This window comes from Oncorhynchus nerka, linkage group LG22 (assembly GCF_034236695.1).
Source record: "Oncorhynchus nerka isolate Pitt River linkage group LG22, Oner_Uvic_2.0, whole genome shotgun sequence".
Lineage (NCBI taxonomy): Eukaryota > Metazoa > Chordata > Actinopteri > Salmoniformes > Salmonidae > Oncorhynchus > Oncorhynchus nerka.
In genome coordinates, this window is record NC_088417.1 from 81,513,566 (window position 1) to 81,529,868 (window position 16,303).

The 16,303-nt window shown below is 47.9% G+C and overlaps 1 pseudogene; it reads left to right on the forward strand.

Annotated features, from left to right (window-relative positions):
- Positions 1–6,795: 6,795 nt before the first annotated feature.
- Positions 6,796–7,744, forward strand: LOC115104731 (high mobility group protein B2-like; annotated as a pseudogene).
- The last annotated feature ends 8,559 nt before the right edge of the window (positions 7,745–16,303 follow it).

A 16,303-nucleotide genomic window follows, 5' to 3' on the forward strand; every position in this document is an offset into this window, starting at 1 on the left:
TGACTAACACCTGCCTCTGATTGAGAACCATATCAGGCCAAACACAGAAACAGACAAACTAGACACACAACATAGAATGCCCACTCAGATCACACCCTGACCAAACAAAACATACAAACATACAAAGCAAACTATGGTCAGGGTGTGACACCAATCTGGTCAGAGTCGTTGTCAGCCCATGAGGAAACTAGCATGTCACGTTGAGACATTAACTTTGGAGTTCCTTAACCTCTTCAGTCGACCCTCTACTTTTTTGAACATTCTGTTAAAAATCGCGCAGCATTTCAGCGCCCTGCTATTCATGCCAGGAATATAGTATATGCATTTGCTTAGTCTGTGTGGATAGAAAACACTCAGACGTTTAAAAAACTGGTTAAATCACTGCTGTGGCTTTACCAGAACGGCATTTACATCGAAAAGCACAGGAAAAACTGATCACTGAAAATGGGAAAATATATCCATGCGCTACTTGATCCCATTGATAAAGGTGAACCACAATTAATTGACTGAGGTTGCAGTACCTACAGCTTCCACACGGTGTCTAGAGTCTTGTCATTTCCCTTCGAGTTTTTTCTTGGTCAAACACATGCAGGACACGGTATCTAATCCGGTCTAGGACCGGATATTTTCGTTGAGTTTCTAGCCGGACATTTTTCCAGACGGACAGCTAATGATCTTTACATCGCCTCCTGATGAATTTTATCGCTTATTAACGTTTACTAATACCTAAAGTTGCATTACAAACGTATTTCGAAGTGTTTTGTGAAAGTTTATCGTCGACTTTTTGAATTTTAAAAAATGACGTTACGTTTTGAAACGATGTTTTTTTCGTTTATCACACAGTCTACATATAACGATATCTAGGCTTTATATGGACCGATTTAATCGAAATAAAGACCCAAATAGTGTTTATGGGACATCTAGGAGTGCCAACAAAGAAGATGGTGAAAGGTAATGAATGTTTTCTATTTTATTGTGCGGTTTGTGTAACGCCGAAATGCTAATTATTTTGTTTACGTCCCCTGTGGGTCTTTTGGGGTGTTGCATGCTATCAGATAATAGCTTCTCATGCTTTCGCCGAAAAGCATTTTAAAAATCTGACTTGTTGCCTGGATTCACAACGAGTGTAGCTTTAATTCGATACCCTGCATGTGTATTTTAATGAACTTTTGAGTTTTAACTAATACTATTAGCATTTAGCGTAGCGCATTTGCATTTCCAGAGCTCTAGTTGGGACGCAAGCGTCCCGAGTAGAAGCAACAGGTTAACGGACTTGCTCCATCATATGGTGCTGTGTTTTTGTTTTCTTCTTGGATATTAAACCTGATAGGTAAAATCGCAGTTGCAGTAAAACAAAAACAAAAAACACATAGATCAAATCCATTACCTGGTTGCTGTTTTTTTTGTCCGCCCTTTTCCCCACATGGGTCTCCCTCTGTGTTTGCAGAGGTACTGGGTAATTTATCCCTCACCGGGTTCCTATTCCTCCAAGCGGGTCACAACATAGCTCTCCCAGGGCGTTGTACCCCTGCTCCGTGGCCTTGTTGGCTTGGCTGAGTTTATGGCTTCCCTTTGTGACAGGTGTGATGGTGTCAACCGTCACCACCATAGGGACGTGCCTGGGGGACCCATGCGCTTGGGGCGACAGAGGAGAGACAGGCCCTGGCAGGTCCCCTGACACACCCTTCCTCGGCCTCGGCCGCTTCTCCTGGTCTCAAAGGACTATGTGGGGGCGTGTGTGGAGTCCACAATTGTGCTGTCCTCAATGCTCGAGGAATACTGACTCCAATTCCGGTACCGGTCTCCATTCTTCAGCGGCCTTCGTGTGACCACGTGACAGACCCCCGGAAGAAAACCCTGCGGCTGGAGAGTTCCTCACTCCTGGACAAGGGTGTCATCCACAGGATTGAGACATCAGAACGGCTAGATGGGTTCTACTTCCCTTATTTTGTGGTCCCAAAAGGAGATGGAGTGTTTCTACCTATTCTGGATCTCCTCAACCTCAATGTGGAGCAGACACGGTCAGTGAGAACACTTGAAGGTACTGAGGTTCCACATGCTGACCCCAGCCCACGTGTTGCAGGCCGTGTCCATGGACCAGTGGTTTGTGATGCTGGACCTGATGGTTGCATTCTTCCATGTTCCTGTTCACCCAGCTCATTGGCAGGGAGGGCTTACGAATTCATGGTTCTTCCCTTCAGCCTCTCCTTGGCACCCCGCACTTTCACAAAGTGCATGGACGCAGTCTTGGCACTTCTCACGTTCCGAAGGTTGTTGATTTTCAATTACCTGGACAATTGGCTGATTGTGCCATGATCTGGACCCAGGTCCTGTTAGACAGAGATGTGCTCCTGACCCACAACGGTGGGCTGGGCATTACTGTAAACATCAGGAGTCATCTAAAGCCCACCCAGAGGGTGGCCTTCATTGGCATGGAACTGGACTCAGTCCTCATGAGAGCACACCTGCCCACCAGAAGGGTTCAGGCGATCTTATCTTGCCCCGACTACTTTCGGCAGGGGCAGGTGGTATCTGCCTGTTCGGCTGTTTGGCTTGCTGCTGACGGCAGCCTCGTTGTTGATTCCCCTGGGCCTGCTCCATCTCCGGCCTCTTCAACGGTGGTTCAACTCCCACCAGCTGCACCCAAAGCGTCACCATCACCGCTAGCTGCAGGTGACTTCACAGTGGGGTAGAGATGTTGAGGATGTGCCGCCGAGAGCTGGTCAGCACAGACGCCTCCCAGATTGGCTGGGGGGGGGTGACCAAGGGCAGGATGGCCAGCGGCTGTTGGCAACACCTTGGAGTGGCAGGCACATCAATACACTATTTCTCCGAGCTGTACTGCTGGCCCTGCAGTCTTTCCTTCCACATCTGAAGGGAAGATATGTCCTGGTGAGAACGGACAACACCACAGTGGTGGCTTACATCAACCATCAGGGTGGACTGAGGTCCCACCGCCTCAGGGGAGCGCCTTCTCTGGGCTGAGGGACATCTAGCGTCTCTATGCACAGCGCACATACCTGGCATCCTAAATGTGGCAGTGAATATGCTCTTGAAGGAGGGCCCGCCACCTTGGGACTGGAGCCTACATCCCCAGGTGGTGCAGCACCTGTGGGACAAATTTGGGAGGGTGCAGGTGGACCTGTTTGCCTCCCTGGACAATGCACACTGCCCCCTGTGGTACTCCATGTCGGAGCCACCAGGGCCTCTGGGCTTGGATGCTCTGGCTCACGATTGGCTAAGGCTGGAGCTTATGCATTCCCCCCTTTTCCCCTGAACCAGGCTGTGCTGGACAGGACCAGGATGGGAGAGAATCGTCTGCTTCTGGTGGCCCCATACTGGCCTAGACAACCCTGGTTCAGCCTCCTGTCCCTGTTGTCTGGGACACCTTGGCAAATTCCCCTGAGACCGGACCTGCTGTCTCAGGTCAGGGGAACTCTGTGGCATCTGAGGCTGCACCGCCTCAGTCTGTGGGCTTGGCCACTGAACGGCACCAATGGTTCAGGTCAGGACTACAGGAGGGTGTAAAGAACATCATGCAGAGTGCAAGGGCGCTGGTTACAACCACGGCATACCAGTTGCGCTGGCGGTTGTTCTGCTTTTGGTGCACTGGTATTGAGGTTGTGCCCGAGTCATGCGGGGTGCAGTATGTCCTCCAATACCTGCAGTCTTGCTTGGATGAGTGCTTGGCAGCCTCTACACTGAGAGGGTATTTGGCCGCTTTATCTGCCTGCCATGCAGGGTGGATGAACAGGCCAGTGGGGCGCCATCCCTTGGTCTCCAGGTTTATGAAGGGCGTTCATCGCCTGAGTCCAGCTAGGACCCGCTCAATGGCGAGCTGGGATCTGGATGTGGTCTTGGCAGCTTTGGCAAAGCCGCCTTTCAAACAGTTGGAGTCTGCCTTCCTGAAACACCTCTCTATGAAGGTGGTCCCTGTGAGGGCACTGGCTGTGAGGGCACTGGGCCCTGGCTGTGAGGGCACTGGCTGCCTATGTGGAGCGGACACGGTCAGTGAAAACAACAGACCAGCTCTTTGTCTCACTGGATTGTGGAAACGATTACGACGACATACCTTCTGGCTTGCAGGTCAGTCCTGGGATCTGTGGTGGCACATTCAACACAAGGTGTGGCTGCGTCCTGGGATCTACTGAGAGGAGTGCCCCTCGCTGATATCTGTGCTGCGGCCAGCTGGGCTTCCTCTTGTACCCTTGCTAGGTACTATTGGTTAAATGTGGTAACTCCCTCTGCGGTTGGTTCAGTGGTCCTGGGCGTCGCCTCCCCTTCCGGGGGCTGTGCCGGGACCCCCCTTCCACATCCCTGCATCTCGGTCCCGCGCTGGGACTTTGCCGCTGGCTGGTCAGGTCCCTCTAGCACCTACTAATCTGGTACAGGTATACCAATATATTGGAGTAATCCTATATACAGAAACATAACCAAGGTTACGTATGTAACTACGGTTATGTGAGCTGTATGGATCAAGCCAATCCTTTACGGTGCTAGAGGCGCCTCAAAAATTATGTAGAGAATGTGTTGCTGCCATGGGGTTTGTGTATAGGGGCGGACCCCAGCCGTGACACAGGTGTACACGGGAGTAAATCTGTAAATCCTCACCTCAGATGTATCCCTCCGCCGTGGAGTGATACCAATATATTGGAGTGATCCACATAGCTCACATAACCGGGGTTAATTACAAAACCTTGACTGGAATAAAGTTTGACAAGAAACGCTGTTTTCTATAAAATGTGTAGACATTTCCGAGGCTACTATAGAAGGCTAATTTGTTAGAGATGTATATGAGGATTGGAAGCACCTTTGCGATGCATGTTTCAAGCACCTGGCCAGGCTAGAAAACCTTGGAAGGCAGGCATGATATTACGTATAATAATTTAATTATTTTCATGCCTGAATTCCAATACAGTAGCATTTGTTCATTCAAAGTGAGCTATTCATTTCATACATGCTATCCAGTTCAGTATATAGACATATCGTGTTCACTGATAAAAGTAGGCCTACTGTATATCAACGGAAAGCATATTCCAGTGTCGAGTTGGTGTCTGGTCGATGCTCTGACCATGGTCCTGAATCGACCTGTTGTGCCTGTACTGTACTGTAGATCACTGCTTTAAGTAGGGGGCGTCGATCTGATATGATAATGTTGATTATTTCATGAGGTTGGACTGTCACTTCATCCATTAGCCTAGTGGTTAGAGCGTTGGACTAGTAACAGGAAGGTTGCAATTTCAAATCCCCGAGCTGACAATGTACAAATCTGTCGTTCTGCCCCTGAACAGGCAGTTAACCCACTGTTCCTAGGCTGTCATTGAAAATAAGAATTTGTTCTTAGCTGACTTGCCTAGTTAAATAAAGGTAAAATAAATAGTCTTATATTGTGACAGTATCATTTTTCCAATTGTATCACTGCACTTCCCTGCTGCTGTAGATTCTCTCTCACTCTTTCTCTCTTTTCTCATGTCCAGCCACACATACATTTCTGCCTGTGACACTGCTTATACCTATAGTAATGTAAAGCCATATGAAATACTGATGATCCATGAGAAATAGGTATGCCACAAGGATACTCTATCTGCTCTAGTTTTTTACTCCAGCTCTCCTCAGTACAGTCAGACAAATATCAAACGTAAGAGATGGAGATTGCGTTCCCCAAGTGCCCTGAGCGTTTTTGTCTGGGTCTTGAGTTGTGGACATGCCTCCTTCTGATTGGACGATCCCTTGGTAATGGTGTCATGCTTTATTAGCTCAAAGCAGCAGAGATTTGCATACTATTAAAGCCATTGGGGTTTTAGGATGGGTGTCTGTACAGCACTTTGAGATATCAGCTGATGTAAGAAGGGCTTTATAAATACATTTGATTTGATTTGTTAAATTTCCTCCAATTAAAATAGGCCACTACAATGAAGGTGAGTAGACCACCACTACAATTTTAAACAAATATTTATGAAAAAACTACAATGAAGGTGAGTAGACCACCAGTACAATTTTAAACAAATAAAGTTTTTTAAAATCTAATCAAATTACACAACAATAATGAGGCTATATACAGGGGGTACCGGTACGAGTCAATGTGTGGGAGTACAGGTTAGTCAAGGTCATTTGTAAAGTTACTATACATCGATAATAAACAGTGAGTAGCAGCAGCAGTGTAAAAACAGAGGGGGGTCAATGTAAATAGTCAGTGTGACCATTTCTTTTATTTTTCAGCAGTCTTATGGCTTGGGGCTAGAAGCTGTTACGGAGCCTTTTGGTCCTAGACTTAGCATTCCAGTACCGCTTGCCATGCAGTAGCAGAGAGTCTCTATGACTCTATGACAGTCTATGATTTGTAGAGTCTTTTTGGGGGGCCTTTCTCTGCCTAGTATAATAGGTCCTGGATGTCAGGAAGCTTGGCCCCAGTGATGTCCTGGGCCGTACGCACTACCCTCTGTAGAGCCTTTACAGTCAGATGCCGAGCAGTTTCCATACCAGGTGCTGATGCAACCGGTCAGGATGCTCTCGATGGTGCATCTGTAGAACCTTTTGAGGATCTGGGGACTCGTGCCAAATCTTTTCAGAATCCTCTTCACAACTGTCTTGGTGTGTTTGGACCATGATAGTTTGTTGGTGATGTGGACACCAAGGAACTTGAAACTCTCGACCCGCTCCACTACAGCCCCATCGATGTTAATGGGTTCTGTTTGGCCCTCCTTTCCTTATAGTCCACGATCAGATCCTTTGTCTTGCTCACATTGAGGGAGAGGTTGCTTTAAGAAGTTAAGAAGAAAAACGTGTTAAGATTGTACTTGTGTGGCTGGATAATAGAATATAGCAGCCATGCCGGGTAAAGATCCTAATAAGCCGAACGGAAAGACTTCTTCCTATGCGTTCTTTGTTGCGACGTGCCGGGAAGAACACAAGAAAAAAACACCCAGGAACTTCAGTGAACTTTTCCGAGTTCTCAATTAAATGCTCAGAGAGGTGGAGGACCATGTCTGCAAAAGAGAAGGGGAAGTTTGAGGACATGGCCAAGGGTGACAAAGTCCATTATGACAAGGACATGAAGGGTTATGTGCCCCCTAAGGGATCTAAGGCAGCAGGAAAGAGAAAGAAGGACCCCAATGCCCCCAAAAGGCCACCTTCTGCATTTTTTGTGTTCTGTGCTGAACACCGTGGAAGAATCAAGGCTGATAACCCAGGCATGGGCATTGGCGACATCGCCAAGCAGCTGGGTCTGCTGTGGGGCAAGCAGACTCCCAAAGACAAGTAGCCACACGAAGCAAAGGCCGCCAAGCTGAAGTAAAAGTATGAGAAGATGTTGCTGCCTACAAGGCTAAGGGAGGCGCAGGTGCAACTGCTAAGAGTGGCCCTGGCAGGCCAGCTGTTGGCAAGAAGGCAGCGCCCATGGATGATGATGACGATGATGATGACGAAGAGGAGGAGGATGATGAGGAAGAGGAGGATGACGAGGATGACGACTAAACTGCCTGGAAACTTGAGCTGGAGTATTTGCAAAACAATGTGAACCTTACAATGTAACATTTATAGCATTTGGGATTTTTCAGAACATGTACAGTGATGTGCAATGGCTGCAATAATGCATACAGGGGTCATATTGTGCTGTCTTGTAAATGAACAGCTCTTATTCTCAAAGCACTGCTTGTTTTGTCTTTGGATGGTGGCATGTTCTTTTCCGCCCTATATTGATATTGTTTCCACTGCCGTTTTTAAGAAATACAAGAAAATGTGTAGACGTTTGCGACCCATTTTTAACGTGGTGTCACGCCCTGGTCAAAGTATTTTGTGTTTATCTTCATGTATTGGGTCAGGCCAGGGTGTGGCATGGGTTTTTGTATGTGGTGTGTATATATTGGGATTGTAGCTAGTGGGGTGATCTAGCAAGGTCTATGGCTGTCTGGAGTGGTTCTCAATCAGAGGCAGGTGTTTATCGTTGTCTCTGATTGGGAACCATATTTAGGCAGCCATATTCTTTGAGTTTGTCGTGGGTGATTGTCCTTAGTGTCCTTGTTCCTGTCTATGTGTTAGTGTACACAAGTATAGGCTGTTTCGGGTTTTCGTTACGTTTATTGTTTTTTGTAGTGTTTGTATTTAGATTCGTGTTTGTTTCTTAAATTATGGATCGCAATCTACACGCTGCATTTTGGTCCGACTCTCCTTCACACCTAGAAAACTGTTACAGAATCACCCACCACAAACGGACCAAGCAGCGTGTCAACAGGCAGGAGCCACAGGAGAGGCAACAGAGGCAGCAGCAGCAGGAGCAGCAGCAGCTGCAGTGGGAGAGGCTGCACTACCTGGAGAAATGGACATGGGAGGACGAACTGGACGGTAAAGGACCCTGGGCTCAGCCTGGAGAATATCGCCGCCCCAAGGAGGCGGCGAAAGCTGAGAGGCGCAGGTATGAGGAGCCAGCACGGCGTAGCAGATGGAAGCCCGAGAGTCAGCCCCAAAAATGTATTTGAGGGGGGGGCTCACAGGGAGTAGGGCTACGCTAGGTAGGAGACCTACGCTAACTTCCTGTGGTTACCGGGGGGCTAGAGAGACCGGGCAGGCACCATGTTATGCAGTGGTGCGCACGGTGTCCCCAGTGCAGGTGCATAGCCCGGTGCGGTATATTCCAGCTCCGCGTATCGGCCGGGCTAGATTGAGCGTCGAGCCAAATGCCATGAAGCCGGCTCTACGCATCTGGTCCCCAGTGCGTCTCCTTGGGCCGGCTTACATGGCACCAGCCTTGCGCTCGGTGTCTCCGGTTCGCCTGTATAGCCCAGTGCGGGCTATTCCACCTCGCCGCACTGGCAGGGCGACCGAGAGTATTCAACCAGGTAAGGTTGGGCAGGCTCGGTGCTCAAGAGCTCCAGTGCGCCTGCACGGTCCGGTCTATCCAGTACCACCTCCACACCCCAGCCCTCCGGTAGCAGCTCCCCGCACCAGGCTTCCTGTGCGTGTCCTCGGTTCAGTACCACCAGTGCCAGCACCACGCATCAGGCCTACAGTGCGCCTCGCCTCTCCTGCGCTGTCAGAGTCTCCCGCCTCTCCAGCGCTGTCGGAGCCTTTCTCCTCTCCTGCGCTGCCGGAGTCTCCCGCCTGTTCAGCGCAGCCAGAGCTGCCAGCCTGCATGGAGCAGCCAGGGCTGCCAGCCTGCATGGAGCAGTCAGAGCTGTCAGTCTGCATGGAGCAGCCAGAGCTGTTCAGTCTGCATGGAGCAGCCAGAGCTGTCAGTCTGCATGGAGCAGCCAGAGCTGTCAGTCTGCATGAAGCAGCCAGAGATGTCAGTCTGCATGAAGCAGCCAGATATGTCAGTCTGCATGGAGCAGCCAGAGATGTCAGTCTGCATGGAGCAGCCAGAGATGTCAGTCTGCATGGAGCAGCCAGAGCTGTCAGTCTGCATGAAGCAGCCAGAGCTGTCAGTCTGCATGAAGCAGCCAGAACTGTCAGTCTGCAAGGAGCTGCCAGTCTGCAAGGAGCTGTCAGTCTGTAAGGAGCTGTCAGTCTGCAAGGAGCTGCCAGTCTGCACGGAGCTGCCAGAGCTGCTAGTCTGTAAGAAGCCGCCAGAGCTGTCAGCCTACATGGAGCAACCAGAGCCGCCAGTCAGCGTGGAGCAGCCAGAGCCGCCAGTCAGCATGGAGCAGCCAGATCTTTCAGTGTGCCAGGATCCGCCAGTCAACCAGACTCTTCCAGATCCGCCAGTCAACCAGACTCTTCCAGATCTGCCAGTCAACCAGACTCTTCCAGATCTGCCAGTCAACCAGACTCTTCCAGATCCGCCAGTCAACCAGACTCTTCCAGATCCGCCAGTCAACCAGACTCTTCCAGATCTGCTAGTCAACCAGACTCTTCCAGATCTGCCAGTCAACCAGACTCTTCCAGATCTGCCAGTCAACCAGACTCTTCCAGATCTGCCAGTCAACCAGACTCTTCCAGATCTGCCAGTCAACCAGACTCTTCCAGATCTGCCAGTCAACCAGACTCTTCCAGATCTGCCAGTCAACCAGACTCTTCCAGATCTGCCAGTCAACCAGACTCTTCCAGATCTGCCAGTCAACCAGACTCTTCCAGATCTGCCAGTCAACCAGACTCTTCCAGATCTGCCAGTCAACCAGACTCTTCCAGATCCGCTAGTCAACCAGACTCTTCCAGATCCGCTAGTCAACCAGACTCTTCCAGATCCGCCAGTCAACCAGACTCTTCCAGATCCGCCAGTCAACCAGACTCTTCCAGATCCGCCAGTCAACCAGACTCTTCCAGATCTGCCAGTCAGCCAGACTCTTCCAGATCCGCCAGTCAGCCAGACTCTTCCAGATCTGCCAGTCAACCAGACTCTTCCAGATCTGCCAGTCAACCAGACTCTTCCAGATCTGCCAGTCAACCAGACTCTTCCAGATCCGCCAGTCAGCCAGACTCTTCCAGATCTGCCAGTCAACCAGACTCTTCCAGATCTGCCAGTCAACCAGACTCTTCCAGGTCTGCCAGTCAACCAGACTCTTCCAGATCCGCCAGTCAGCCGGGATCTGCCAGAACTGCCAGTCGGCCAGGATCCGCCAGATCTGCCAGTCAGCCAGGATCTGCCAGTCAGCCAGGATCTGCTGAAACCACCAGCCAGCCAGAATCTGGTAGATCTATCTACATGCCTGAGATTCCTCTCACTCCTGAGCTTTCTCTCACTCCCGAGCTTTCTCTCACTCCCGAGCTTTCTCTCACTCACGAGCTTTCTCTCACTCCCGAGCTTTCTCTCACTCCCGAGCTGCCCTTCAGTCCCGATCTGCTCCTCAGTCCAGTGGGGTTCTGGGTGAGGACTACTAGGCCATGGTCGGCGGCGAGGGTGGACTATCTAGGGACGCGAGGGGAGGGGACTAAGACATTGACTGAGTGGGGTCCACGTCCCGCGCCGGAGCCGCCACCATGGACAGACGCCCACCCGGACCCTCCCTATTGTTTTGAGGTGCGTTCGGGAGTCCGCACCTTAGGGGGGGGGGGGGGGGTTCTGTCACGCCCTGGTCGAAGTATTTTGTGTTTATCTTCATGTATTGGGCCAGGGTGTGGCATGGGTTTTTGTATGTGGTGTGTATATATTGGGATTGTAGCTAGTGGGGTGATCTAGCAAAGTCTATGGCTGTCTGGAGTGGTTCTCAATCAGAGGCAGGTGTTTATCGTTGTCTCTGATTGGGAACCATATTTAGGCAGCCATATTCTTTGAGTTTGTCGTGGGTGATTGTCCTTAGTGTCCTTGTTCCTGTCTATGTGTTAGTGTACACAAGTATAGGCTGTTTCGGTTTTCGTTACGTTTATTGTTTTTTGTAGTGTTTGTATTTAGATTCGTGTTACGTTTGTTTATTAAATTATGGATCGCAATCTACACGCTGCATTTTGGTCCGACTCTCCTTCACACCTAGAAAACCGTTACACGTGGAGTTTCAGTGTAGAATGATTTCTTTTTATAATAAAATGTTTTGCATATTAAAAAAAGAAGAAAAAAAGAAAAGAGAAAATGTGTTAAGTAAAGAATAGATATGTTTTAAAACATTGAAAATAAAAGTAACAAATAATTCAACAGCAGCAGTAAAATAACATGTGAGGCTGTATACAGGGGGTACCAGTACAGAGTCAATGTGGAGACTATATACAGGGGGTACCAGTACAGAGTCAATGTGGAGACTATATACAGGGGGTACCAGCACAGAGTCAATGTGGAGGCTATATACAGGGGGTACCGGTACAGAGTCAATGTGGAGGCTATATACAGGGGGTACCAGTACAGAGTCAATGTGGAGGCTATATACAGGGGGTACCAGTACAGAGTCAATGTGGAGGCTATATACAGGGGGTACCAGCACAGAGTCAATGTGGAGGCTATATACAGGGGGTACCAGTACAGACTCAATGTGGAGGCTATATACAGGGGGTACCGGTACAGACTCAATGTGGAGGCTATATACAGGGGGTACCAGTACAGAGTCAATGTGGAGGCAATATACAGGGGGTACCGGTACAGACTCAATGTGGAGGCTGTATACAGGGGGTACCAGTACAGACTCAATGTGCGTCTGCACCGGTTAGTCAAGGTAATATGTACATGTAGGTAGAATTAAGGTGACCACACATAAATAACAATGCCAGGTCTCTGACCTCTTCCCTATAGGCTGGCTCATTGTTGTCGGTGATCAGATGTCTACCACTGTTGTGTCGTCAGCAAACTTAATGATTGTGATGGAGTCGTGCTTGGCCACACAGTTTTGGGTGAACAGGGAGTACAGCAGGGGACTAAGCAAACACCCCTGAGGGGCCCCAGTGTTGAGGATCAGCGTGGCAGATGTGTTGTTGCCTACCCTTACCACCTGGGGGGCGGCCTGTCAGGAAGTCCAGGATCCAGTTGCAGTGGGAAGTGTTTAGTCCCAGGGTCCTTTGGTTAGTGATGAGCGTTGTGGCACTATGGTGTTGAACGCTAAGCTGTAGTCAATGAATAGCATTCTCACATAGGTGTTCCTTTTGTCCAGGTGTGAAAGGGCAGTGTGGAGTGCGATTGAGATTGTGTCATCTGTGGATCTGTTGGGGTGGTATGCGAATTGGAGTGAGTTCATAAATTCCGGCATGAGGGTGTTGATGTGAGCCATGACCAGCCTTTCAAATCATTTCATGGCTACCGACGTGAGTGCTACGGGACGGTAATCATTTAGGTAGGTTACCTTCACTTTCTTGGGTACAGGGACAATGGTGGACAGTTCTAAACATGTAGGTATTACAGACTCGGTCAGGGAGAGGTTGAAAATGTCAGTGAAGACACTTTCCAGTAGGTCTGCGCATGCTTTGAGGACACGTCCTGGTAATCCGTCTGGCACAGCGGTTTTGTGAATGTTGACCCATTCAAAAGGTCATTCTCACATCGGCTACAGCGAGCGTGATCACACATTAGTCCAGAACAGCTGGTGCTCTCATGCATGCTTCAGTGTTGCTTGCCTCGACGCGAGCATAAAAGGCATTTAGATAGTCTGGTAGGCTCACGTCACTGGGCAGCTCGCGGTTTGGTTTCCCTTTGTAGTCCATAATATTTTTCAAGCCCTGCCACATCCATCGAGCATCAGAGCCAGTGCAGTAGGATTCAATCTTAGTCCTGTATTGACACTTTGCCTGTTTGATGGTTCATCTGAGGGTACAGCGATATTTCTTATAAGCGTCCGGTGTCCCGCTCCTTGAAAGCGGCAGCACCTAGCTCGGTGCAGATGTTGCCTGTAGTCAATGGCTTCTGGATGGGAAATGTGCATACGGTCACTGTGGGGTTGATGTTGATGCACTTATTGATGAAGCTGGTGACTGAGGTGGTATACTGATCATTGCCCTTGGATGAATCCCGGAACATATTTCAGTCTGTGCTACCAAAACAGACCTGTGGCGTAGCCTCCGCTGTCATTCCCTGACCTTAGAGAACCGTTTTATTTCTCTATTTGGTTAGGTTAAGGTGTGATTTGGGGTGGGCATTCTATGTTCTCTATTTCTTTGTGTTTGGCCGAGTGTGGTTCCCAATCAGAGGCAGCTGTCTTTCATTGTCTCTGATTGGGGATCATACTTAGGCAGCCCTTTTGCCCTCCTTCAGTGTGGGATCTTGTCTTTGTTTGAGTGCATGCAGTTTGCACGACGAAGCTTTTCGTTCATTGTATTGTTTATTGTTTTTTAAATAAAAGAATGTGCGCCTACCACACTGCACCTTGGTCTCCTTCCAACGACAAACGTTACATCCGCGTAATCTGACCAGTTCTGTATTGAGCGAGTCACGGGTACTTCTTGCTTTAGTTTTTGCTTGTAAGTAGGAATCAGGAGGATAGAATTATGGTCACATTTGCTAATTGGAAGGCGATGGAGATCTTTATGTGCATCTCTGTTTGTGGAGTAAAGGTGGTCTAGAGATTTAAGTTTGTTAAAACCTCACTGACGCTGTGCCACAGAATAAAAAGCTATGTGTTTGCATGATTAATGCCTAAACAAATACATTTCCACGTGTCTTATCTGTGCTTGGAGTTCAAAACAGTTAACCTAAGTTAAGTGTTATTAAAAGTCTTACTGAAACAATCATTCAGTTTAAGTTAAGGAAGTTATTCATAAACCTCCAGATGACCTATTATTTCCGCTCTGAAGTCATTAATTAAACCTCCCAGTATAACTTTCAGTAAACCATATTAAAACGTTCTCTGAATCCCCCTGCAACCTAAAAATGTGCGTTCCCAGAACAAATGTGCTAGCTGGGATATGTATTGTAAAAAAAAAAAAAAAAATCCTGAGCTGAATTTAAACCATAGCTGTTGATGACTTCCAAATGCTATATAGGCCTAAATAGCATCATTGATAATATATGATTGCATGGTCACATTTGATTTGCTCTGTTGAACCTACCTTGTGAAATGGCTTCGATAGCAACAGGGAATCTATTCAAGTGGAGATTTCTCAATATTCATTCTCACAATAACTCATGGTTATAGTCAGTGACAAATATCAAAGCTAAGCAGGCATATGTTTGGTTAAAGCCCTGGACAAATTCAACATGTTTTATACAAGGTTAGTCCATGTTGAAAATTGGTTACAGTGATGACATAATCCTGTGGTTTAAATTTGACCCTCAAAACAACATTAAAAAATCCTATGTATTTTCCATGTATATGATAACAAATGAAGTTGAAACTACGTTGATTAACCAGTTTGTGCCCAGTGGGATAGCGCATGTTCCTGCAGCCCCCCACATGATATGGTATTATTGCGACTCGCTGAGTCTGTGTGGCTGGGACAGATGTGCTGCAGTGCTCTGAATGCAGAACAACATTGATCAAAGAGAGCCTAGCACATCTGATAACATGAAAAACAACACCCACACAATCAATACCCAGAACCTGCTTCATGTCACGAACAAGCAATGACATCAACATACTGTGCACACCTCATGTTATAAGGATTATTGAATGAATGAGAGCTTGATTTCTATACCTGACGAACAGCTGGATTTATTTGATCTGTTTCTTTCTAATGGTGAGGAGGGGTAATTAAGCATTTGTATATCTTACCCCCGCTCTGCCCCACCCCCTGGCATCAGTGATTAGGAAACACCACCTCACTCTACTTGCTATTCCACTCACAAACACTTATATTTGAACTTTCACTTTGTATAAACAAACCCCCAGCGCCCATCTCATTTTATAATTCACAGCTAGCGATAATGATGCTCTTCAGTTAACTGCTGCCTCTCTCTCCTCTTTTTCTCCCCTCTCGTTCTTAATCCCCCTCTATCTCTCTCTCTCCCCCATCCTATATCTCTCCAAATCTCTCTCTCTCCTTTCATCTCTCTCTCCCCCATTCTATATCTGTCCCCATCTCACTCTCCCTCCATTTCACATCTGTCCCTATCTCTCTCTTTCCCTTCCTCTCTCTCCCCCCATTCTATATATGTCCCTATCGCCCTCCCTCTCCCTTCCTCTCTCTCTCTCTCTCTCTCTCTCCCCCCATTTTATATCTGTCCCTATCTCTCTCCATTCCCTCTTTCCTTTCTCCTCTTCCTATCTTGTGACAGTTCTAGCCAACAGCAACCTTTCCAATGAATCTTCTCCCTTTTAACACTGCAAGCCCAGGCTGGACTTTCACAGCTTGATAAACATGAGTGTGATTCAAGGGGTTTCATATTTGTCACCTCCCTCTTCTACTGAGCCATGGTTTTCCCCAGTTCCCCAGGGCTAGTTAGGATGAGAGAATAGAGGAACTTCTTCAGTTGTTTCTAGGCAGCAGAGCCGCAGGTTCTGTGATGTTGGCATGGCCATGAAATCTATCTGAAAGAAGAACCAGAGGATGTCTGGAGGGAAGTGGACGGTGTCTTTGATCTAGATTTCCTTCATGAGCATGTTACAGTACCAGTCCAAAATTTGTACATACCTACTCATTCAAGGGTTTTTCTTTATTTGTTCTACTTTCTAAATTGTAGAATAATAGTGTAGACATCAAAACTATGAAATAACACATATGGAATCATGTAGTAAGCAAAAAAGTGTTCAACAAATCAAAATATATTTTATATGAGATTCTTCAAAGTAGCCACCCTTTGTCTTGATGACAGCTTTGCACACTCTTTCACACTTTCAACCAGCTTCATGAGGTAGTCACCTGGAAAGCATTTCAATTAACAGGTGTGCCTTGTTATAAGTTAATTTGTGCGTTTGAGCCAATTAATTTTGTTGTGACAAGGTAGGGGTGGAATACAGGATATAGCCCTCATTCCTAAAAGACCAAGTCCATATTATGGCAAGAACAGCTCAAATAAGCAAAG